General features: G+C 36.6%; 1 protein-coding gene and 1 long non-coding RNA gene across 2 annotated transcripts in view; both read left to right on the forward strand.

The window, feature by feature from the left end:
* The window catches only part of LOC146146465 (uncharacterized), a 199,750-nt gene that overhangs the window by 65,225 nt on the left and 108,345 nt on the right, over nt 1–26,180 (forward strand). The window lies entirely within an intron of this gene.
* Nucleotides 8,198–10,686, forward strand: LOC146146466 (uncharacterized). Its single transcript, XR_014498673.1, has 3 exons — nt 8,198–8,327; nt 10,138–10,233; nt 10,480–10,686. It is a non-coding gene; the product is annotated as an uncharacterized LOC146146466 (long non-coding RNA).

Below are 26,180 nucleotides of genomic sequence, written 5' to 3' on the forward strand. Positions count from 1 at the left end.
GGCCAAGCACATTGTTAAAATGCAAAATTTCGCGTTTTTGGCCATAAAAAGATCTGGAAACCCTGTTTGTAGTTCAGTTAGTTCAGTGACGCAGGCTAGTTGCTTTTCAAGCCTGCCCTGCTTGCATTCTTGATCGACAGATTCGGTGAGTGTGTGGTGGCTTCCGGTGTAGGTGCAAGGATGTATGTTGTGCCCAACCGAAACTTCTATTAATCAAAGTAACAGCCGTAAAAACGAACTTCAACAAACTGACAGGCATTTCGAGCTTCGCATAAAAAGCTTTTGTATTTATTCTGATAAAACAACCTGTATTAGACCCTTGTGGCAAAAATATATAAGCCTATATAAAATGTTTATTCAATATATCTTGGTTGAGTAACAAAACTCTTTTGAAAAAAATTGAAAATCTTAGAGAAGTTTTGCCTGTTTTATTATATGGGCCGAACATTTATTTTCAAACAGCTCTCTACTCCTACCTAGCGGTAGCAATATTTTCAATGCGAGGTTCGTCATGTTCGCTGGTTGGTTCAGCTCGCGAAGCAACGAAGCGACTGAAATCGCGCTGCGTGGTATTGTCGCTGGTGAAACAGCACGTGTCTTTGTGCAAGTGGCTCCGCGCTCGTAGATTCACTCGAAGCGACGCAACAGATTTTTCCCAGACATAAAAACAAGTCTCTTGATTTGCAGTATCGCGCTCGCTTGAGAAGCGATTTCGCTTAGTAGTTTGTGTGGCCGACTTAGTCAAGCGTAGCGCCGTTAAGCCGCCTAATGGTCAAGGTAATTATCGCGCAAATCTTTCACTTTTAAACAAGTTACAGATTTTCTTAAAATTACAGTTTTTGTTCATAATGACATAAATTCGGGCTCATCATTTATTCGATCCATGAAGGAAGCAACACACAACATTGCGGCACGAGCCCATTTGAAATATTCTTCAATTAAACATCATTTAGACAATTTGAGAATAGTGAAGTGAAGTCGTCTTTCGCGCGAAGCGCAAAAAATGGAGTTAATTGATATGGCGCAACTGTAAATCCAGTAGGCTTTTCGTATTGGGCACACAGCAAATTGCTCGTGCTCGACACATTGTTTTTTATCGAACTGATATTGATATTGACAAACGTGTTGTGAGGGCATTTACTCCACAGTTGTAAGGCTGGGATGTCGAGCGCAAAAATCAAACATTGCGTTATCGTGTTTCAAAAGATGTGACGACACACGATACAACGGCTATATTGCAAAAACATTATAGATTCGCGTAAAAAGTTCAAGTCCCTATAGCATATAATCTTATATAAAATATGGATAAAAAATAGTTCGGACGGGGATTACTTTTATTGTTTATGTTCAAGTTAAATTATAATTAAATAGGGCCGTTATACATTCAATGATATAAAAACAGAAATTAATACTCAAAAACACTTTTTGTTAAAACGTAGTCAACAAGAGTAGAACACATAAGATTCGCGCGTGGTGCAATAATTTTTTGCAGTTTTAAAGTTAAAATTTCCAAAAACAGAGTTTGTACAGCGCTGTAGGAGTGGTTCCTCTCCGGGAATGTTTCGACGGGAAATTCCCGGGATTTCCCGCGAATTGACAATCCCGAATCCCGGGAAATTTTTTTTATAATCCCGGGTATTCGGCAACCTAACAAAACTTTAAAAATATTGCCGTTTTTGACTAATATAAACAAAAAAAATAGTACCAACCATGTTAACGTCGTTGCCTGAGTTGTTTTATTTGCGCTTACCAGCGGAAAAACCTAATTAAATTTATTCTAACCCAAAAAATGCGTCACAAACAAGGGTCCTGACTCGTATTAGAGAAGGTCTGGCGCTCCTTCAGTTATGAACGTATAAATTAATAAAAAAAACGTTTTTTAAATACCGCTTACCACAACGCAAATTATTTGGGTTAGAATGCGGGTTAGCGTTTGGGTGAGGGTGGGTCAAGCGGTATTATTAATAATAAACATAATAATACTTGACCCACCCTCACCCAAACGCTAACCCGCACCCTAACCCAAACAATATGCGTTGTGGTATGCGGTATGCGGTATTTCTTTCTTTTGTTTTTTTTTTGCATAACTTTCTACGTACATAAGTGAAAGAACGCCCATAAATGAGCTTAATTAAATGTTTGAAGCTAAAATAAAAAAAATACCAACCTCAACATGACGTGATTTTATGTATAATTTTTTCGTCGGGATCCCGGGATTCCCGGGAAGTTTCATTTTTCAATCCCGTTTCCCGGGAGTGAAAAAATCCGGGAAAAAGAGGAACCCTAGTAGGAGTGGTGTACAACCCAAACGAAACCATTAGAATCATTACAAAAAATTAAATATTAGCTTAGAGCTTGCGCCCCCCTAAGAATTGCTTGGTGCCCCCCGGTTAAGAACCGCTGCTATACAACATGCAACGTTTATACTAAACGTAATTATTATTATTTCAAAGTAACCCTGGTAAATAACGCTTAGGGCCACTAACACTAATATAACAAAAATAATTAAATTTAATAAAATAAACACTAAGCCCCAAACCCACGACAAAATATTGTTTTAAGGGAAGTACGTATCTTACAAATAAAACGTTAAATGTCTCTAAAGGTCTATGGTAAATCGGAATAAAACGTCCACACTTTACTTCTATAACACAACGGTTCTCAACTAGCGGGCCATGGCTCACTGGTGGCCCATGGGAACATTTTGAGGTGGGCCACAGACCAATTAAACAAAAGCTAAATTTTCTTTTTTACGAATTTTGTTTCATTTGTGTCACTGTACTTTTTACAGGAATAATGGCTTGGGAAGAAATGTAAATTTATTGTTTAGTAGCTGTTTTTTATAAACATTTATGGGCCACAGAATTTTTGTAGAACGAAAACGGGCCACGAAAGAAAAAAGGTTGAGAACCACTGTACTAACATAATCTATCCAAAAAAATTATCCAACAAAAAATATTTTTAATGATAAATATTTTTGCTATAAATTTTTATGACCAGGGTGCTCTTTTTCTACTTACTGCGGCAGTAGTCCTCAAAGTTTTTTTCATATTCCTCCCTTACAAGCAGGGCTTTGGAGCAGTTGTAAATGTTAAACTGCTCCGGCTCCAGCTCCGGAGCTCTCTTTTATCATAGGTTAGCTCCAGCACCGGAGCTTATTGATACCACTGCTCCGGCTCCAGCTCCGGCTCCATTACGTCAAAAACTGAGGTTTAAGGCTGAACGCTTAAATTGCAATATCTAGCGTTTTAAAATAATCACAAACGAAACACCACAATGGTTAGTTAGAAAAGGTGCGCCTAAGAGGCAACAATTCCCAATTTTGTGAAGAGTTGCTGTTAAATTATGTGAATTCAGCTATTAGTGGAAGGCTAGTAGCATATCATCTTATGAAATACATCGGAGCCGGAGCTATTTTTTAAACAACTGACTCCAGCTCAATTTAAATTTCACATAGAGCTCCAGCTCTGGCTCAATTAAAAATGCACGGCTCCGGGGCTCAGGCTCTAAAGCCCTGCTTACAAGTCCAAACGCTGCCAATTCTTTCCAAGCAAAAACACGATGTATTCCACCTTTTTAATTTATTGCTTCAATGATACCCTGCTGACAGATAAGTTTCTTAATTTATGTCTTTTGGGTTTAGCTTAAATTAATCTTGTGAGTTGTTTCTAAAATTATCTGAGGCTACAAAATACAAAGCACCAATGTCCGGTTTCATTTTTCAAATGCTATTAAAAGCCCTTTGTTTTCCGTCAGCTATTGCAAGGGATTAATTTTTAGGACTTTGACTGGCTTCAGAAAAGTCTAAGATAAAGGAATGTACTACCTAAAATTTACGGCTCATTGGGCGCATTTCATTATAAACTGAACCTTTTTCGTTTGGCTCCCCATAATATTTGCTGATGTTGTCGATCAACATATATTTCATAGGTCTGCCGCCGATTTTTTAAGCTCTGTTGATTTGCCGCAATCGTAAAAATGTTTAAGGACAGTGTTTTGTAACAAAAGGCTCGGTTTGCTTTGCCAAAAAAAAGGCATTGAAAAAAAATTGTTGATGGCAACATTGAACTGCTTGCCGGTAAAGAACATGTTTAATGCTTTGTAGCAAAGTTACGATTTGAAACTGTGGTTAACAGGTGGCCATTTTTTTTATTAAACGTCGTGTAACGTTGCAATACAACACAAATATGGCATCTTTTTTGGTGTAGTGATTCTTGATTGCAGCGTTTTGGCCAGGGCCCGAGCCCGGAGCTAAGCATTTTCTCTGGAGCAAGAGCCGGAGCCATTGTTATTATTTTTGTGGAGCTGGAGCTGAAGCCTTTTTATTATTTTTGTGGAGCCGGAGCCATTTTTATTATTTTTGTGGAGCTGGAGCCATTTTTCAATTTGTGGTGTCAAAGCTAAGAATATTTTATCTCCAACGTTAGTTAGCCAAATACAATTTTTAAAACTTGCCATTGAATAAGTGACTGGTGGCACCGGAGCTGGAGCCGGAGTCATTGGGTGTGTGTTTGATGGCTCCGGGGCCAAAGGATATGAGTTTTACTACTCCGGAGCTGCAGCCGGAGCCATTTAATAATTGCCTTATGGCTCCGGAGCTGGAGCCGGAGCTAATGCTATTTTATGGTGGCTCCCTAGCCCCGTTGATAATTCTAATGTTTCCTAGTCTGTATTGTTTCGCTGTTAAGCAGTCTTTACTTTTTTGTAGACAATTTGCCATGTGGACGTAGAACTTTGAAACATTATGTAAATGACATCACAATTCCTGTTAAGTCTTTACAATATGGAAAAAGCTCAATGTTTTGAGAAAAGTTGCTACAAACAAATAGTCTAAAGCAAAACGTTTAAACCAGTGGTTCCCCACCTGAAGTGCGCGTCCCCACAGGGAAAGTTGTTGTGGGTTGCCGTTTACTATTGGTTAAACTTTGGTTAAACAAAAAGTGTTTATAAAATTTACTTCATTAAACCAGTGTCGGTTTTGGTAAGATATTTTATGTCATAAAAGCAAAATACAATTTTATTTTTTAGGTAAAAGTTGTCATGATGTGACTCTTAACGTTGTATGCTTCTTGGGTAAATACGGTTGTTGATGCCAAACATTGATACAGTTTGTCTAGAAATGTCAACATTTTAACAAATAGTATTTGATTGTAATGCCCTGGTTTTGGCGTCTGCTTAAATTAAACGGACACGCGTTGCTTGGCTTCGACAGATTATATTTGGTGTGTTACTCGTTTAAGTCTTGATCCTGCGTTGACGCCCTTCGTTTTATTAATAGAAAACTGTGCTACAGAAGACGTGCGTCTTTCACTCGCCTGTTATATATTGAGCTACTCGCCTGGGCGGTCCCAAGCCATGCCATTAAGTATGGGGCGACGTAACACATTTGAAATAATCTAAGCTTTATTAGTTTATTGTGTTGTTGAAACTTGGTGTTTTTTATTGAACGTTAATGGGCCAACGCTATTTTTTACTAATTTAGTGAGCCATGAGCAAAAAGGTTGAACCCCCCCCCTAGCATAATGGTTTAAGCATGAGGGAATTCCCCATTATGAAGATTTCCATTTTTTAAAGGAGAATATATTTATTTAGTTGCTTTGATTGTTTTGTTATCTTTCGCAAAACTCTTAAAGCTCCTCGTATTCATGGTTTGTTCAGAAAAAAACAAATGCGAATAAACCGATGACTATTGAACTTTTGGGGTCTGGGTCTACAATTCAACCGCAGTGTTGAAACAATTATTAAAGCAACGCATTATTTGGATCAAGGTGTCGGTTAGTGTTTGGGTGAGGGTGGGTCTATAAGTATTATTATTTTTAATACCAATTCTTGACCTAACTAAACCGAAATGCTAACTTACACCCAAACCCAAATAATTTGCATTGTGTTAGGATTCTAGACCAGCGCTAAAATTTCTGTATACTGATATTAAATAACTCTTCACAAACCTAATATCTAAGTATTGTTTTAAATTTTAAATAGAAGGTATAAATGGACACCAAACTAGTTAAAATCAAAATATAATAACTAGCGGGTCAAAATGTAAATAAGCGGTTAACACAAAAAGCCTACAGGCACTTCCTGAGGCTATTTACCCGGCTGACAAAGTGATTTAAATTAATTTTCAAAAAAATTATTGAAACTAGGCAGGGTGTGCGGTTTTTGTATATTTTGCTAGGGGGTTATAGCGCGGTTCTACTATATTATACCAGGGGGGTATAGCGCAGTTCCACTATACTTTACCAGGGTGTTATTCCTTGGTTATTCTATATTCTTTCAACGGGTCTTATTTGTCAGTGTCCATATACTCCCAATGTTGTGCTTCCAGTTTCGGTGCTTTAGCAGGCAAAAGCGGATGTGGCCCGAAGTTGCGTGTTATAGGTTGGACATGGTGCACTTTTCAAGATTGATTGCCAGTGTTCTTAATATAAATTTGGCTGCGAAGCAAACCTATAACTTGTCTTTATAATTAAAAAATTTGGACAATTTTTTCTTGCACCCCTATACGCCTCTAATTGGGGACAAAAATCAATAGTGTGATGTGTTCGATTTAGTTCTTTACAGCTATCTACTCCAATCTAGTGGCAGAAAACCTTCAATACAGAATTTGTTCATATCGCTTGCCTTATTCTGGCCGCGAAGCGGCTGGCTCCCTGCTGTGCTTTTTTTGTCCAGCGTGTGCAACATTCATCATGCAAAGTGTCTCGTCTTAGTGAATTAACTTATTGCTCTTACAAAACAACATATTTTACCGACGCAAGTTTAAATGAAAAATCTGCCAGGCAGTGTACACCACTCTGTTTGCAATTTTTTTTCCATCAAAAAATCACTTCAATTTTTATATTTTTGGTTAATTATTTTCCCCCATGGGTTAATTATTTTGAGTTGACGGTCAAAATTTTGCTGTGAAGCAACCTATAATTTGTCTTTATAATTGAAAACTATTTAACAATGTTTTCTTTAGTTTTTAAGATACCTCCAAACACAAAAACTGCCAAATTTAATTTTAACCCCCTAAAATACTCCCCCTTTTTCAAGAGGTAAAATGTTTATTTTAACCTCACCTTCAAATGGTTTTATAACAAAATTAACAACAAATGACAGTTTTGTCCCCCTAAAAACCACCCCTTAGAACCTGGGCAAATTTTTTTTATATTAGAAACAACTTTGGGAGGGTATTTAACAGTTGTGAAAATTTCATGTTCCAACTATGTTTTTTCCCTTGTCAAAAGTGAGCCACAAAAAATTGACTGAAAAAAAAAATAAAATAAAAGAAAAAGTCAATAGTGTGATGTATTCGATTTAATTCTTTACAGCTATCTACTCCAATCTAGCGGCAGAAACGTCACATAGTATTTCATAGGGTTTTTAAACTGTATTTGAATCTAGACAAAATGATAACATTTTCAAAGAAACAGTTTGGTCAGATATAAGGATTTGCTTGATTAAATAAACAAATGTTTTTATTTGTAAATTAACGTTTTTTTTTTTTTTTTGCAAAAAAATACTTTTAAGATTAAAAAGAAATAGTTATAAAACTTTGGCACTGGAAGAAGGTATATGATAAAAATGGCACGCCGGCATGTTTGAGTTGGACACCCCTGATGTAGACTGTCATGTGCATTAAGTTGTCAAAATAGAAAACAATTTATTAATTTTTTTCAGATATATTTGTTCGAGAACCGAGCGATAAACAGGTTACTCTATTAGAAGAAACAAAACAAGTTCAATTTGAATGTAAATCGAACCTTGAGGTCGTCTCATATCAGTGGTTAAAAGATGGAGTTAGTATCAGTAATAAAAGTAAGTATTACTTTATCAGAACTTCTCATTCAAGCAAACACCGATTTAAAATATTTTATTTGAGTTTAAAGTTTTATTAACTTTATTATTTGTTGTTTTGTAATGTTTTAGTCATATATATGTTTGGTTAACAACTAACATTATATTAAATCCCCACCTTTAAAAACCAAAGATGTTTAATAAAATTTACAAAAAATAGTTATGCTACATTTTTATAGAATAGTTTAGTGATGCATTTCTGCAGAATAAACTTTTAGTGGCCTTGCATTTAGTAGATAAAGTAGATAAAATAAAGTAATAACACATTAGGTTAATTACAAAACATCAAGGAGTATGATGACATTTAAATACTATTTTTAAAGTAGGTGGTTTTGGATTTTGTTAAGGTGATAGATACAATAGCAGCATAAACGGGACATTGACGATTAATCCGGTGCAAGTATCAGATGCGGGGAATTACCAATGCCTGGCAATCGGTCAAGATGGGTCGGCTTTAAGTAATATTGGAAAACTTACAATTACTTGTAAGTACGTTAAAACTAAAGGACTAAGAATGCTATACTATACCTCATTGCACTTCAGGCTGTGTTTTAAATTTGCATGGATTTATATATTGTTTTTTCTTTATGAAGACATTGGTGTCTTAATGTGATTGTGTTAAACTTTGTTTAATATGAAGAAAAGGTAGATGAAAAACATTTGCTTTTAACTAGGTTTGGTTAAACAATAAATTCTGAGTGATTTTGTTAGAAAAGTCTGATAGCCCAGCAACATGGGTAAAACTTTGCACTATAGTATCTATTATCAGGATATTGGATAAAGATGTAAGTTTCAAATCTTTTCAATAAAAAGCAAGATAATCGATTTGCCACTTAGCAGCATGACATTGAATTTTTGGTTGAAAATGTGTTGGTGTAAAGGTAAAGCACGAAATATTGTTGCAGAAATCAAAGTCCTTAAAAAGGTTTGTTTTCACCAAAACAAAACACTTTAGCTTAATTCTAGGCAAAGATGATTCATATTTTTTACCAATTGGTGTTTTCCTTACTTGTTTAAAGAATGAATAATACACAAACATATGTGTTTAATAACAACTGTGATCTGGCCCTTCTGAAGCTGCTTCTTGACCAATGATTACGGCTTTCATATCATAGTATACCGAAAGCATAGTGGGTTGCGAACGATATTTGGGGGTGGGGCGCAGTTTACTAATGGTTAAACTTAAAAAAAGGCAAGCAAAAACAACCATTACAAACTAATAACTTGGAAGTTTTATAAGAGCAAGCTAAAGCTGCGTTTTAACAATTTACTTCATTAAACCAGTCTTGTTTTTGGTAAGATATTTTACGTCATAAAAGCAAAATACAATTTTATTCTTTGAAATAAAAGTCATCATGGTGTAACTTTATAGTCAACGATGTGTGCTGCTAAATACATTGATACAGTTTATCTAGAAATGTGAACATTTTACTAAATAGTATGTAATTGTAATCAATTTACGTTCAATTTACCTAAATTAGTGGACAATAAAAAGGTCGGGAATCTCCGGTTTAAACAAAAAAAAACATTGTATATATTTGGATTACACCACTTTTGAACTACTATTTTTGGGTCAGGTCAAATTTATTTTTGCGTCCCTGAATTAAATAAACTTTCTTTACTTTTTGCACGAGAGAGTCCACAGTTCTACAAAATTGCTGTTCAGTTTATAACTTGGCCGTTAAACATATAAACTCACTGACAAAATTTTAAGAGTCACATAATTAAATATTTCACTACAGGGCATTAAATATAGCAAAATATGGTTGAGTCGCATAATACTACCAAAATAATTCTTATCCTTTTCAATAGAAATCCTGTAAAAAATGTAATAAATTACTGTTTTGGGGTCCGTTCACAGAATTACTTCTGCCCGCTTCATGTTTCCGTAAACAATATAAAGTACATTTGAAATAATTTTAGATGCAATTCCAACTTAAAATTCTATGTTTTTTTTAACTAAATGACATTTTTTGTTGCACAGTTAATTATATTTCCTGTGTTTAACCATATAGAGCTAATAAGGTTTAACACAAAATGTTATATATGGCCAGAGATCGAAAAGCCTTAAAAGTCCACCAGCCCTTTATGAAAAAAGTTTGATGATACTTGTTCCAGATTAATACAAGTTCAAAATGTTGCATTTTTTTATTTGTACTTTAAAAATATTTCACAACTAGTTAATGACCCTGTTATTACCCAATCTTAACTAAACACCCCAAATATGTATTATTTGGCTAATTCAGATTCATATTTAAATGTAGGTAAATACATTTGGTATTGTATACTTTACAGACATGCATAAATTTAAACCCCCGACAAAAACATCATATGAAACAGAAACTGGCGTAGGAATTTCTATTCCATGTGAATTTGCGCAATATGCTCCAGGTATGCTGTTTAGTTTGTATGGCAACAAAAATGTTTCTATTTATTGTTAATCTTTAATAAAAATGCACTATTGAGTTGTAACAACAGTAGACTAGAATGAAATGTGTAAGTTTTAGTTTAGTGTTTGTGTTTGCCAAAATGTAAATACATTTCTATACAAACAAATATTTTTGTTCTAAGAAGTTACTGGTTCTCTTTTATCTATCTACTGGAGGTAAAATTTTGAGTAAATTAATTATTTTATAGAAAACTCTGTGTTATTTTTCTGGGAATCCATTAATGGTTACATTATCTATGAAAACCCTGGAAATGCTGATTATTATGTGTCACAAAATGATGGAACCCTCTACTTTGCAAACCCCACAACAGACCACGCTGATAAATATTACTGTTTCATCCGTGATAAGTGGAATTTGCCGAGCGGTCGTCAAATCGCACAATCATCGCATTATATTGACCTCAAAATAGAAGAAACTAGTAAGTACATTTTCATAAAAAAGTTTGTTACCATTTCAATTTTGAATCTGATTTCGTTCATTTTCCAGGGGAGCTTGTTGCTCCAAAAATAATATTACACCCAAAAAATGTGACATTCGCAAAAGTTGGTTCATCAGTTTTGCTTGAATGCTTCTCTGGTGGAAAGTAAGTTGACTTTTTACAATAACTTTTAAAAGTGTTTATTTTTTGGCCAATAATTAAGAAAAACTTTAACACAAAATTTTAAGTAATTTTTTATTTTATTATTTTTATTTTTTGTTTGTTGTTTCTTAAGAAAGTTGTAGTCAGACATTAATTGTTAACAGCATTGTTTTTAATTAACTAAAAATATAGAATTACACACTCACGTTTTTTTTTTATACCTACCGAAAAAAAATCAAGCCCAACTCCAGCCCTCAAGTGGACAAAGATTAACGGATCCCTTCCATCTAATCATGTGATCACTGAAGCGGGACAACTTGAACTTCATGACGTCACACATGACGTCACTGGTACATACCTATGTACGGCCAGTAATGAGGAGGGAATTGCAACAACTCAAGGGGATGTTATCGTTTCAGGTAAAATTAATATATATTTCTGCGAACTAGGGAGATCAATAAAAGTTTTTTTTTTTGGAAAATCTTTCAAACTAGGATCAGACATATACATTATACAAGATTATATAAAAGAGCGGATCTTTATGGAAATGAAAACCATTGGCAACAGGTTTCTGCTTGGCGATCACTGATACGCTGACACGTATATTAAGCAATAAAGCTCAAAGTTTAAAAACGTGATTTACACGCGTTTTTAAACTTCAAGTTTTATTGTTAATATACTAGTGAGTTAATTTCAGACAGTTGTCAATATACAGAATTTTCTGCCACAACAACAGGTGATTGTGGTTTAGTTTGGTGTGAAACTTTACACTCCTTTCACATTCGGTGCTGCTTTACCTTCTGACTTAGATAAACCAAAATGTTAATCAGTGTTCCAATAGTTTTTTTACCATGTGTTCAGTTCAAGTTTGCTATCAAACTTTTTATTCTGCTATTAACGATTTTTAAACCTGCTAGCCATTCAACTGCCCACCGCTTATACATTACATTGAACCATATCTCTTTAAACTCATCCGTATGCCCTTCTAACCTATATTTGTATTTCCCATAGCCCTAAGCATATACCTATCCAGGTCAGTGATACCCAAGTAGGATCTAAGGGACTCTAGGGATCTGTAAAAGAGTGTTCTGAGAACAAAGTGTTTATTGTTTTTAAAACTTACCGTAACTATTAAAGCGAGTCAATCTTGTTTAACTTCATTATCTGAATATTTTTTAAATATGATTAAATTAAAATTTGCATGGGCTCCAACAAGCAGATTATTTAAAAAGTTTAAAACAAGCGACAACCTTTTAACTAATATTACCTTAAGTTTCCTAACCTATATCCCATAACCCTTAATTTTGTGGCCTTGTATCTTACTGTGATGTATTTTGCTTTAAAAACGGCAGATAGTGGAAAATTGCTTATGACACTTATTATTCATAGTGTTCTAATTAATTATAAGATTGGACACCTACTTGGGTGGACTCCAAAGAGAATAAAACTAAAATCTCACGATCCAAAATTCCGAATGGACTTGAAATATTTTAATAAAATCTAAGGTAGAAAAAACTCAAAAAAACAAACTCAAAATAGAAAAACTTACAGAAATATTAACTCCCTATGGCAGCTTTACCCATTTTTAACATCTAATAATTATCATTCTTAGAACCTCCATCTTTCAAAAGAAGAGAATTTTCTAAAATGGTTGATTTCCACGATCGTACAACACTCCGGTGCGATGCTTCTGGTATTCCTCCTCCAACTTATAAGTGGCTCAAAAATGGTGTTTCTATTAACATGACGTCACGTGTGAATATTAGCGTGGGAACAGAAGGCGGAAGTGTGATGACGATTACGGAAGTTGGTGACGATGACGTGGCGATATATCAATGTGTGGCCGAAAATCCACTTGGAAGTTTGATTTCAAATACTAAGCTAAACATAAAAGGTCTATTTAGTTTATTTATCCATATCCAGCAATGAACCAGTTCTGATTTGTTTTATTTGTTCACAGAATTACCACTTCACACTGTGACCGGTCTAGAACTGAATGTTTTAAGATTGCCGGGTAACAGGTAAGTTGAGTTAAATAAAAAACCCTTGGCCTTGTTTCCTAATCCAGTGGTTGTCAACCTTCTATGGCTTGCGGCACCCCTCAGAAATAATAAATAGATTGCAGCAACCCTCAGAAATAATAAATAGATTGCAGCAACCCTCAGAAATAATAAATAGATTGTGGCACCCCTCAGAAATAATAAATAGATTGCGGCACCCCTCAGAAATAATAAATAGATTGCGGCAACCCTCAGAAATAATAAATAGATTGCGGCACCCCTCGGGAATAATAAATAGATTGCGGCACCCCTCAGAAATAATAAATAGATTGCAGCAACCCTCAGAAATAATAAATAGTTTGCGGCACCCCTCAGAAATAATAAATAGATTGCGGCACCCTTCAGAAATAATAAATAGATTGCGGCACCCCTCAGAAATAATAATTAGCTTGTGGCACCCCTCAGAAATAATAAATAGATTGCAGCAACCCTCAGAAATAATAAATAGTTTGCGGCACCCCTCAGAAATAATAAATAGATTGCGGCAACCCTCAGAAATAATAAATAGATTGTGGCACCCCTCAGAAATAATAAATAGATTGTGGCAACCCTCAGAAATAATAAATAGATTGCGGCACCCCTCAGAAATAATAAATAGATTGCGGCAACCCTCAGAAATAATAAATAGATTGTGGCACCCCTCAGAAATAATAAATAGATTGCGGCAACCCTCAGAAATAATAATTAGCTTGTGGCAACCCTCAGAAATAATAAATAGATTGCGGCACCCTTCGGGAATAATAAATAGATTGTGGCACCCTCAGAAATAATAAATAGATTGCGGCACCCTTCGGGAATAATAAATAGATTGCGGCACCCCTCAGAAATAATAAATAGATTGCGGCACCCCTCAGAAATCATAAATAGATTGCATCAACCCTCAGAAATAATAAATAGATTGCGCCACCCCTCAGAAACAATAAATAGATTGCGGCAACCCTCATAAACAATAAATAGATTGCGGCAACCCTCAGAAATAATAAATAGATTGTGGCACCCCTCAGAAATAATAAATAGATTGCGGCACCCCTCAGAAATAATAAATAGATTGCGGCAACCCTCATAAACAATAAATAGATTGCGGCAACCCTCAGAAATAATAAATAGATTGTGGCACCCCTCAGAAATAATAAATAGATTGCGGCACCCCTCAGAAATGATAAATAGATTGCAGCACCCCTCATAAACAATAAATAGATTGCGGCACCCCTCAGAAATGATAAATAGATTGTGGCACCCCTCAGAAATGATAAATAGATTGCAGCACCCCTCATAAACAATAAATAGATTGCGGCACCCCTCAGAAATGATAAATAGATTGTGGCACCCCTCAGAAATAATAAATAGATTGCGGCACCCCTCAGAAATGATAAATAGATTGTGGCACCCCTCAGAAATGATAAATAGATTGTGGCACCCCTCAGAAATGATAAATAGATTGTGGCACCCCTCAGAAATGATAAATAGATTGCAGCACCCCTCATAAACAATAAATAGATTGCGGCACCCCTCAGAAATGATAAATAGATTGTGGCACCCCTCAGAAATAATAAATATATTGCGGCACCCCTCAGAAATGATAAATAGATTGCAGCACCCCTCATAAACAATAAATAGATTGCGGCACCCCTCAGAAATAATAAATAGATTGTGGCACCCCTCAGAAATAATAAATAGATTGCGGCACCCCTCAGAAATGATAAATAGATTGCGGCACCCCTCAGAAATAATAAATAGATTGCGGCACCCCTCAGAAATAATAAATAGATTGCGGCACCCCTCAGAAATAATAAATAGATTGTGGCACCCCTCAGAAATAATAAATAGATTGCGGCACCCCTCAGAAATAATAAATAGATTGCGGCACCCCTCAGAAATGATAAATAGATTGTGGCCACCCTCAGAAATAATAAATAGATTGCGACACCCCTCAGAAATAATAAATAGATTGTGGCACCCCTCAGAAATAATAAATAGATTGCGGCACCCCTCAGAAATCATAAATAGATTGCGGCACCCCTCAGAAATCATAAATAGATTGCAGCAACCCTCAGAAAGAATAAATAGATTGCAGCAACCCTCAGAAATAATAAATAGATTGTGGCACCCCTCAGAAATAATAAATAGATTGCGGCACCCCTCAGAAATGATAAATAGATTGCGGCACCCCTCAGAAATAATAAATAGATTGCGGCACCCCTCAGAAATGATAAATAGATTGTGGCACCCCTCAGAAATAATAAATAGATTGCGACACCCCTCAGAAATCATAAATAGATTGCAGCACCCCTCAGAAATAATAAATAGATTGCGGCACCCTTCGGGAATAATAAATAGATTGCGGCACCCCTCAGAAATAATAAATAGATTGTGGCAACCCTCAGAAATAATAAATAGATTGCGGCACCCCTCAGAAATAATAAATAGATTGCGGCACCCCTCAGAAATCATAAATAGATTGCAGCACCCCTCAGAAATAATAAATAGATTGCGGCACCCCTCAGAAATAATAAATAGATTGCGGCACCCCTCAGAAATAATAAATAGATTGCGGCACCCCTCAGAAATAATAAATAGATTGCGGCACCCTTCAGAAATAATAAATAGATTGCGGCACCCCTCAGAAATAATAAATAGATTGCGGCACCCTTCGGGAATAATAAATAGATTGCGGCACCCCTCAGAAATAATAAATAGATTGTGGCAACCCTCAGAAATAATAAATAGATTGCGGCACCCCTCAGAAATAATAAATAGATTGCGGCACCCCTCAGAAATAATAAATAGATTGCGGCACCCCTCAGAAATCATAAATAGATTGCGGCACCCCTCAGAAATAATAAATAGATTGCGGCACCCTTCGGGAATAATAAATAGATTGCGGCACCCCTCAGAAATAATAAATAGATTGCGGCACCCCTCAGAAATCATAAATAGATTGCGGCACCCCTCAGAAATAATAAATAGATTGCGGCACCCTTCGGGAATAATAAATAGATTGCGGCACCCCTCAGAAATAATAAATAGATTGCGGCACCCCTCAGAAATCATAAATAGATTGCGGCACCCCTCAGAAATAATAAATAGATTGCGGCACCCCTCAGAAATAATAAATAGATTGCGACACCCCTCAGAAATAATAAATAGATTGCGGCACCCCTCAGAAATAATAAATAGATTGCGGCACCCCTCAGAAATAATAAATAGATTGCGGCACCCTTCGGGAATAATAAATAGATTGCGGCACCCCTCAGAAATAATAAATAGATTGCGGCACCCTTCGGGAATAATAAATAGATTGTGGCACCCTTCGGGAATAATAAATAGATTGCGGCACCCTTCGGGAATAATAAATAGATTGCGGCACCCCTCAGAAATAATAAATAGATTGTGGCACCCCTCAGAAATAATAAATAGATTGCGGCACCCCTCAGAAATAATAAATAGATTGTGGCACCCCTCAGAAATAATAAATAGATTGCGGCACCCTTCGGGAATAATAAATAGATTGTGGCACCCCTCAGAAATAATAAATAGATTGCGGCACCCCTCAGAAATAATAAATAGATTGTGGCACCCCTCAGAAATAATAAATAGATTGCGGCACCCCTCAGAAATAATAAATAGATTGTGGCACCCCTCAGAAATAATAAATAGATTGCGGCACCCCTCAGAAATAATAAATAGATTGCGGCACCCCTCAGAAATCATAAATAGATTGCGGCACCCTTCGGGAATAATAAATAGATTGTGGCACCCCTCAGAAATAATAAATAGATTGCGGCACCCCTCAGAAATCATAAATAGATTGCGGCACCCCTCAGAAACAATAAATAGATTGCGGCACCCCTCAGAAATAATAAATAGATTGCGGCACCCCTCAGAAATAATAATTAGATTGCGGCACCCCTCAGAAATAATAAATAGTTTGCGCCACCCCTCAGAAACAATAAATAGATTGCGGCACCCCTCAGAAATAATAAATAGATTGTGGCACCCCTCAGAAATAATAAATAGATTGTGGCAACCCTCAGAAATAATAAATAGATTGTGGCACCCCTGAGAAATAATAAATAGATTGCGGCAACCCTCAGAAATAATAAATAGATTGTGGCACCCCTCAGAAATAATAAATAGATTGCGGCACCCCTCAGAAATAATAAATAGTTTGCGCCACCCCTCAGAAACAATAAATAGATTGCGCCACCCCTCAGAAATAATAAATAGATTGCGGCACCCCTCAGAAATAATAATTAGATTGCGGCACCCCTCAGAAATAATAAATAGTTTGCGCCACCCCTCAGAAATAATAAATAGATTGCGGCACCCCTCATAAACAATAAATAGATTGCGGCAACCCTCAGAAATAATAAATAGATTGTGGCACCCCTCAGAAATAATAAATAGATTGCGGCACCCCTCAGAAATAATAAATAGATTGCGGCAACCCTCATAAACAATAAATAGATTGCGGCAACCCTCAGAAATAATAAATAGATTGCGGCACCCCTCAGAAATAATAAATAGATTGCGGCACCCTCAGAAATAATAAATTGATTGCGGCAACCCTCATAAACAATAAATAGATTGCGGCAACCCTCAGAAATAATAAATAGATTGTGGCACCCCTCAGAAATAATAAATAGATTGCGGCACCCTCAGAAATAATAAATAGATTGCGGCAACCCTCAGAAATAATAAATAGATTGTGGCACCCCTCAGAAATAATAAATAGATTGCGGCACCCCTCAGAAATAATAAATAGATTGCGGCAACCCTCATAAACAATAAATAGATTGCGGCAACCCTCAGAAATAATAAATAGATTGTGGCACCCCTCAGAAATAATAAATAGATTGCGGCACCCCTCAGAAATAATAAATAGATTGTGGCAACCCTCAGAAATAATAATTAGATTGCGGCACCCCTCAGAAATAATAAATAGATTGCGGCACCCCTCAGAAATCATAAATAGATTGCAGCACCCCTCAGAAATAATAAATAGATTGCGGCACCCCTCAGAAATAATAAATAGATTGCGGCACCCCTCAGAAATAATAAATAGATTGCGACACCCCTCAGAAATAATAAATAGATTGCGGCACCCCTCAGAAATAATAAATAGATTGCGGCACCCCTCAGAAATAATAAATAGATTGCGGCACCCCTCAGAAATCATAAATAGATTGCAGCAACCCTCAGAAATAATAAATAGATTGCGACACCCCTCAGAAATAATAAATAGATTGCGGCACCCCTCAGAAATAATAAATAGATTGCGGCACCCCTCAGAAATAATAAATAGATTGCGACACCCCTCAGAAATAATAAATAGATTGCGGCACCCCTCAGAAATAATAAATAGATTGCGGCACCCCTCAGAAATAATAAATAGATTGCGGCACCCCTCAGAAATCATAAATAGATTGCAGCAACCCTCAGAAATAATAAATAGATTGCGACACCCCTCAGAAATAATAAATAGATTGCGGCACCCCTCAGAAATAATAAATAGATTGCGGCAACCCTCAGAAATAATAAATAGATTGCGGCACCCCTCAGAAATAATAAATAGATTGCGGCACCCTCAGAAATAATAAATAGATTGCGGCACCCCTCAGAAATAATAAATAGATTGCGGCACCCCTCAGAAATAATAAATAGATTGCGGCACCCTTCGGGAATAATAAATAGATTGCGGCACCCCTCAGAAATAATAAATAGATTGCGGCACCCCTCAGAAATAATAAATAGATTGCGGCACCCCTCAGAAATAATAAATAGATTGCGGCACCCCTCAGAAATAATAAACAGATTGCGGCACCCTCAGAAATAATAAATAGATTGCGGCACCCTCAGAAATAATAAATAGATTGCGGCAACCCTCAGAAATAATAAATAGATTGCGGCACCCTCAGAAATAATAAATAGATTGCGGCACCCCTCAGAAATAATAAATATATTGCGGCACCCTTCGGGAATAATAAATAGATTGTGGCAACCCTCAGAAATAATAAATAGATTGTGGCAACCCTCAGAAATAATAAATAGATTGCGGCACCCTTCGGGAATAATAAATAGATTGCGGCAACCCTCAGAAATAATAAATAGATTGCGGCAACCCTCAGAAATAATAAATAGATTGTGGCACCCTCAGAAATAATAAATAGATTGTGGCAACCCTCAGAAATAATAAATAGATTGCGGCACCCTTCGGGAATAATAAATAGATTGTGGCAACCCTCAGAAATAATAAATAGATTGTGGCAACCCTCAGAAATAATAAATAGATTGTGGCAACCCTCAGAAATAATAAATAGATTGTGGCAACCCTCAGAAATAATAAATAGATTGTGGCAACCCTCAGAAATAATAAATAGATTGCGGCAACCCTCAGAAATAATAAATAGATTGTGGCAACCCTCAGAAATAATAAATAGATTGCGGCAACCCTCAGAAATAATAAATAGATTGTGGCAACCCTCAGAAATAATAAATAGATTGCGGCACCCCTCAGAAATAATAAATAGATTGCGGCACCCCTCAGAAATAATAAATAGATTGCGGCACCCTCAGAAATAATAAATAGATTGCAGCAACCCTCAGAAATAATAAATAGATTGCGGCACCCCTCAGAAATAATAAATAGATTGCGGCACCCCTCAGAAATAATAAATAGATTGCGGCACCCCTCAGAAATAATAAATAGATTGCGGCACCCTCAGAAATAATAAATAGATTGCGGCACCCTCAGAAATAATAAATAGATTGCGGCAACCCTCAGAAATAATAAATAGATTGCGGCACCCTTCGGGAATAATAAATAGATTGTGGCACCCCTCAGAAATAATAAATAGATTGCGGCAACCCTCAGAAATAATAAATAGATTGCGGCAACCCTCAGAAATAATAAATAGATTGCGGCACCCTCAGAAATAATAAATAGATTGTGGCAACCCTCAGAAATAATAAATAGATTGCGGCACCCTTCGGGAATAATAAATAGATTGTGGCAACCCTCAGAAATAATAAATAGATTGCGGCACCCTTCGGGAATAATAAATAGATTGTGGCACCCTTCGGGAATAATAAATAGATTGTGGCAACCCTCAGAAATAATAAATAGATTGCGGCAACCCTCAGAAATAATAAATAGATTGCGGCACCCTCAGAAATAATAAATATATTGTGGCAACCCTCAGAAATAATAAATAGATTGCGGCACCCTTCGGGAATAATAAATAGATTGTGGCAACCCTCAGAAATAATAAATAGATTGCGGCACCCTTCGGGAATAATAAATAGATTGTGGCACCCCTCAGAAATAATAAATAGATTGCAGTAACCCTCAGAAATAATAAATAGATTGCGGCACCCTCAGAAATAATAAATAGATTGCAGCAACCCTCAGAAATAATAAATAGATTGCGGCACCCCTCAGAAATCATAAATAGATTGCGGCACCCTCAGAAATAATAAATAGATTGCGGCACCCTCAGAAATAATAAATAGATTGCGGCACCCTCAGAAATAATAAACAGATTGCGGCACCCTCAGAAATAATAAATAGATTGCGGCACCCTCAGAAATAATAAATAGATTGCGGCAACCCTCAGAAATAATAAATAGATTGCGGCACCCTCAGAAATAATAAATAGATTGCGGCACCCCTCAGAAATAATAAATATATTGCGGCACCCTTCGGGAATAATAAATAGATTGTGGCAACCCTCAGAAATAATAAATAGATTGTGGCAACCCTCAGAAATAATAAATAGATTGCGGCACCCTTCGGGAATAATAAATAGATTGCGGCAACCCTCAGAAATAATAAATAGATTGCGGCAACCCTCAGAAATAATAAATAGATTGTGGCACCCTCAGAAATAATAAATAGATTGTGGCAACCCTCAGAAATAATAAATAGATTGCGGCACCCTTCGGGAATAATAAATAGATTGTGGCAACCCTCAGAAATAATAATTAGCTTGTGGCAACCCTCAGAAATAATAAATAGATTGCGGCAACCCTCAGAAATAATAAATAGATTGCGGCACCCCTCAGAAATAATAAATAGATTGTGGAACCCCTCAGAAATAATAAATAGATTGCGGCACCCTCAGAAACAATAAATAGATTGCGGCACCCTCAGAAATAATAAATAGATTGCAGCAACCCTCAGAAATAATAAATAGATTGCGGCACCCTCAGAAATAATAAATAGATTGCGGCACCCTCAGAAATAATAAATAGATTGTGGCAACCCTCAGAAATCATAAATAGATTGCGGCACCCTCAGAAATAATAAATAGATTGCGGCACCCCTCAGAAATCATAAATAGATTGCGGCACCCTCAGAAATAATAAATAGATTGCGGCACCCCTCAGAAATCATAAATAGATTGCGGCACCCTTCGGGAATAATAAATAGATTGCGGCACCCCTCAGAAATAATAAATAGATTGCGGCACCCCTCAGAAATAATAAATAGATTGCGGCACCCCTCAGAAATAATAAATAGATTGCGGCACCCCTCAGAAATAATAAATAGATTGCGGCACCCCTCAGAAATCATAAATAGATTGCGGCACCCCTCAGAAATAATAAATAGATTGCGGCACCCCTCAGAAATAATAAATAGATTGCGGCACCCTCAGAAATAATAAATAGATTGCGGCACCCCTCAGAAATAATAAATAGATTGTGGCACCCCTCAGAAATAATAAATAGATTGTGGCACCCCTCAGAAATAATAAATAGATTGCGGCACCCTCAGAAATAATAAATAGATTGCAGCAACCCTCAGAAATAATAAATAGATTGCGGCACCCTCAGAAATAATAAATAGATTGCGGCACCCCTCAGAAATAATAAATAGATTGCGGCAACCCTCAGAAATAATAAATAGATTGTGGCACCCTTCGGGAATAATAAATAGATTGTGGCACCCCTCAGAAATAATAAATAGATTGCGGCAACCCTCAGAAATAATAAATAGATTGCGGCAACCCTCAGAAATAATAAATAGATTGCGGCACCCTCAGAAATAATAAATAGATTGTGGCAACCCTCAGAAATAATAAATAGATTGCGGCACCCTTCGGGAATAATAAATAGATTGTGGCAACCCTCAGAAATAATAAATAGATTGCGGCACCCTTCGGGAATAATAAATAGATTGTGGCACCCTTCGGGAATAATAAATAGATTGTGGCAACCCTCAGAAATAATAAATAGATTGCGGCAACCCTCAGAAATAATAAATAGATTGCGGCACCCTCAGAAATAATAAATAGATTGTGGCAACCCTCAGAAATAATAAATAGATTGCGGCACCCTTCGGGAATAATAAATAGATTGTGGCAACCCTCAGAAATAATAAATAGATTGCGGCACCCTTCGGGAATAATAAATAGATTGTGGCACCCCTCAGAAATAATAAATAGATTGCAGCAACCCTCAGAAATAATAAATAGATTGCGGCACCCTCAGAAATAATAAATAGATTGCAGCAACCCTCAAAAATAATAAATAGATTGCGGCACCCCTCAGAAATCATAAATAGATTGCGGCACCCTCAGAAATAATAAATAGATTGCGGCACCCTCAGAAATAATAAATAGATTGCGGCACCCTCAGAAATAATAAATAGATTGCGGCACCCTCAGAAATAATAAATAGATTGCGGCACCCTCAGAAATAATAAATAGATTGCGGCAACCCTCAGAAATAATAAATAGATTGCGGCACCCTCAGAAATAATAAATAGATTGCGGCACCCCTCAGAAATAATAAATAGATTGTGGCACCCTTCGGGAATAATAAATAGATTGCGGCACCCTTCGGGAATAATAAATAGATTGTGGCAACCCTCAGAAATAATAAATAGATTGCGGCACCCTTCGGGAATAATAAATAGATTGTGGCACCCCTCAGAAATAATAAATAGATTGCAGCAACCCTCAGAAATAATAAATAGATTGCGGCACCCTCAGAAATAATAAATAGATTGCAGCAACCCTCAGAAATAATAAATAGATTGCGGCACCCCTCAGAAATCATAAATAGATTGCGGCACCCTCAGAAATAATAAATAGATTGCGGCACCCTCAGAAATAATAAATAGATTGCGGCACCCTCAGAAATAATAAACAGATTGCGGCACCCTCAGAAATAATAAATAGATTGCGGCACCCTCAGAAATAATAAATAGATTGCGGCAACCCTCAGAAATAATAAATAGATTGCGGCACCCTCAGAAATAATAAATAGATTGCGGCACCCCTCAGAAATAATAAATATATTGCGGCACCCTTCGGGAATAATAAATAGATTGTGGCAACCCTCAGAAATAATAAATAGATTGTGGCAACCCTCAGAAATAATAAATAGATTGCGGCACCCTTCGGGAATAATAAATAGATTGCGGCAAACCTCAGAAATAATAAATAGATTGCGGCAACCCTCAGAAATAATAAATAGATTGTGGCACCCTCAGAAATAATAAATAGATTGTGGCAACCCTCAGAAATAATAAATAGATTGCGGCACCCTTCGGGAATAATAAATAGATTGTGGCAACCCTCAGAAATAATAATTAGCTTGTGGCAACCCTCAGAAATAATAAATAGATTGCGGCAACCCTCAGAAATAATAAATAGATTGCGGCAACCCTCAGAAATAATAAATAGATTGTGGAACCCCTCAGAAATAATAAATAGATTGCGGCACCCTCAGAAACAATAAATAGATTGCGGCACCCTCAGAAACAATAAATAGATTGCAGCAACCCTCAGAAATAATAAATAGATTGCGGCACCCTCAGAAATAATAAATAGATTGCGGCACCCTCAGAAATAATAAATAGATTGTGGCAACCCTCAGAAATCATAAATAGATTGCGGCACCCTCAGAAATAATAAATAGATTGCGGCACCCCTCAGAAATCATAAATAGATTGCGGCACCCTCAGAAATAATAAATAGATTGCGGCACCCCTCAGAAATCATAAATAGATTGCGGCACCCTTCGGGAATAATAAATAGATTGCGGCACCCCTCAGAAATAATAAATAGATTGCGGCACCCCTCAGAAATAATAAATAGATTGCGGCACCCCTCAGAAATAATAAATAGATTGCGGCACCCCTCAGAAATAATAAATAGATTGCGGCACCCCTCAGAAATCATAAATAGATTGCGGCACCCTCAGAAATAATAAATAGATTGCGGCACCCCTCAGAAATAATAAATAGATTGCGGCACCCTCAGAAATAATAAATAGATTGCGGCACCCCTCAGAAATAATAAATAGATTGTGGCACCCCTCAGAAATAATAAATAGATTGTGGCACCCCTCAGAAATAATAAATAGATTGCGGCACCCTCAGAAATAATAAATAGATTGCAGCAACCCTCAGAAATAATAAATAGATTGCGGCACCCTCAGAAATAATAAATAGATTGCGGCACCCCTCAGAAATAATAAATAGATTGCGGCAACCCTCAGAAATAATAAATAGATTGTGGCACCCTTCGGGAATAATAAATAGATTGTGGCACCCCTCAGAAATAATAAATAGATTGCGGCAACCCTCAGAAATAATAAATAGATTGCGGCAACCCTCAGAAATAATAAATAGATTGCGGCACCCTCAGAAATAATAAATAGATTGTGGCAACCCTCAGAAATAATAAATAGATTGCGGCACCCTTCGGGAATAATAAATAGATTGTGGCAACCCTCAGAAATAATAAATAGATTGCGGCACCCTTCGGGAATAATAAATAGATTGTGGCACCCTTCGGGAATAATAAATAGATTGTGGCAACCCTCAGAAATAATAAATAGATTGCGGCAACCCTCAGAAATAATAAATAGATTGCGGCACCCTCAGAAATAATAAATAGATTGTGGCAACCCTCAGAAATAATAAATAGATTGCGGCACCCTTCGGGAATAATAAATAGATTGTGGCAACCCTCAGAAATAATAAATAGATTGCGGCACCCTTCGGGAATAATAAATAGATTGTGGCACCCCTCAGAAATAATAAATAGATTGCAGCAACCCTCAGAAATAATAAATAGATTGCGGCACCCTCAGAAATAATAAATAGATTGCAGCAACCCTCAAAAATAATAAATAGATTGCGGCACCCCTCAGAAATCATAAATAGATTGCGGCACCCTCAGAAATAATAAATAGATTGCGGCACCCTCAGAAATAATAAATAGATTGCGGCACCCTCAGAAATAATAAATAGATTGCGGCACCCTCAGAAATAATAAATAGATTGCGGCACCCTCAGAAATAATAAATAGATTGCGGCAACCCTCAGAAATAATAAATAGATTGCGGCACCCTCAGAAATAATAAATAGATTGCGGCACCCCTCAGAAATAATAAATAGATTGCGGCACCCTTCGGGAATAATAAATAGATTGTGGCAACCCTCAGAAATAATAAATAGATTGTGGCAACCCTCAGAAATAATAAATAGATTGCGGCACCCTTCGGGAATAATAAATAGATTGTGGCAACCCTCAGAAATAATAAATAGATTGCGGCAACCCTCAGAAATAATAAATAGATTGCGGCACCCTCAGAAATAATAAATAGATTGTGGCAACCCTCAGAAATAATAAATAGATTGCGGCACCCTTCGGGAATAATAAATAGATTGTGGCAACCCTCAGAAATAATAATTAGCTTGTGGCAACCCTCAGAAATAATAAATAGATTGCGGCAACCCTCAGAAATAATAAATAGATTGCGGCACCCTCAGAAATAATAAATAGATTGTGGAACCCCTCAGAAATAATAAATAGATTGCGGCACCCTCAGAAACAATAAATAGATTGCGGCACCCCTCAGAAATCATAAATAGATTGCGGCACCCTCAGAAATAATAAATAGATTGCGGCACCCCTCAGAAATCATAAATAGATTGCGGCACCCTTCGGGAATAATAAATAGATTGCGGCACCCCTCAGAAATAATAAATAGATTGCGGCACCCCTCAGAAATAATAAATAGATTGCGGCACCCCTCAGAAATAATAAATAGATTGCGGCACCCCTCAGAAATAATAAATAGATTGCGGCACCCCTCAGAAATCATAAATAGATTGCGGCACCCTCAGAAATAATAAATAGATTGCGGCACCCCTCAGAAATAATAAATAGATTGCGGCACCCTCAGAAATAATAAATAGATTGCGGCACCCCTCAGAAATAATAAATAGAT

Source organism: Ascidiella aspersa, chromosome 5 (genome assembly GCF_963924565.1).
Source record: "Ascidiella aspersa chromosome 5, kaAscAspe10.2, whole genome shotgun sequence".
NCBI lineage: Eukaryota > Metazoa > Chordata > Ascidiacea > Phlebobranchia > Ascidiidae > Ascidiella > Ascidiella aspersa.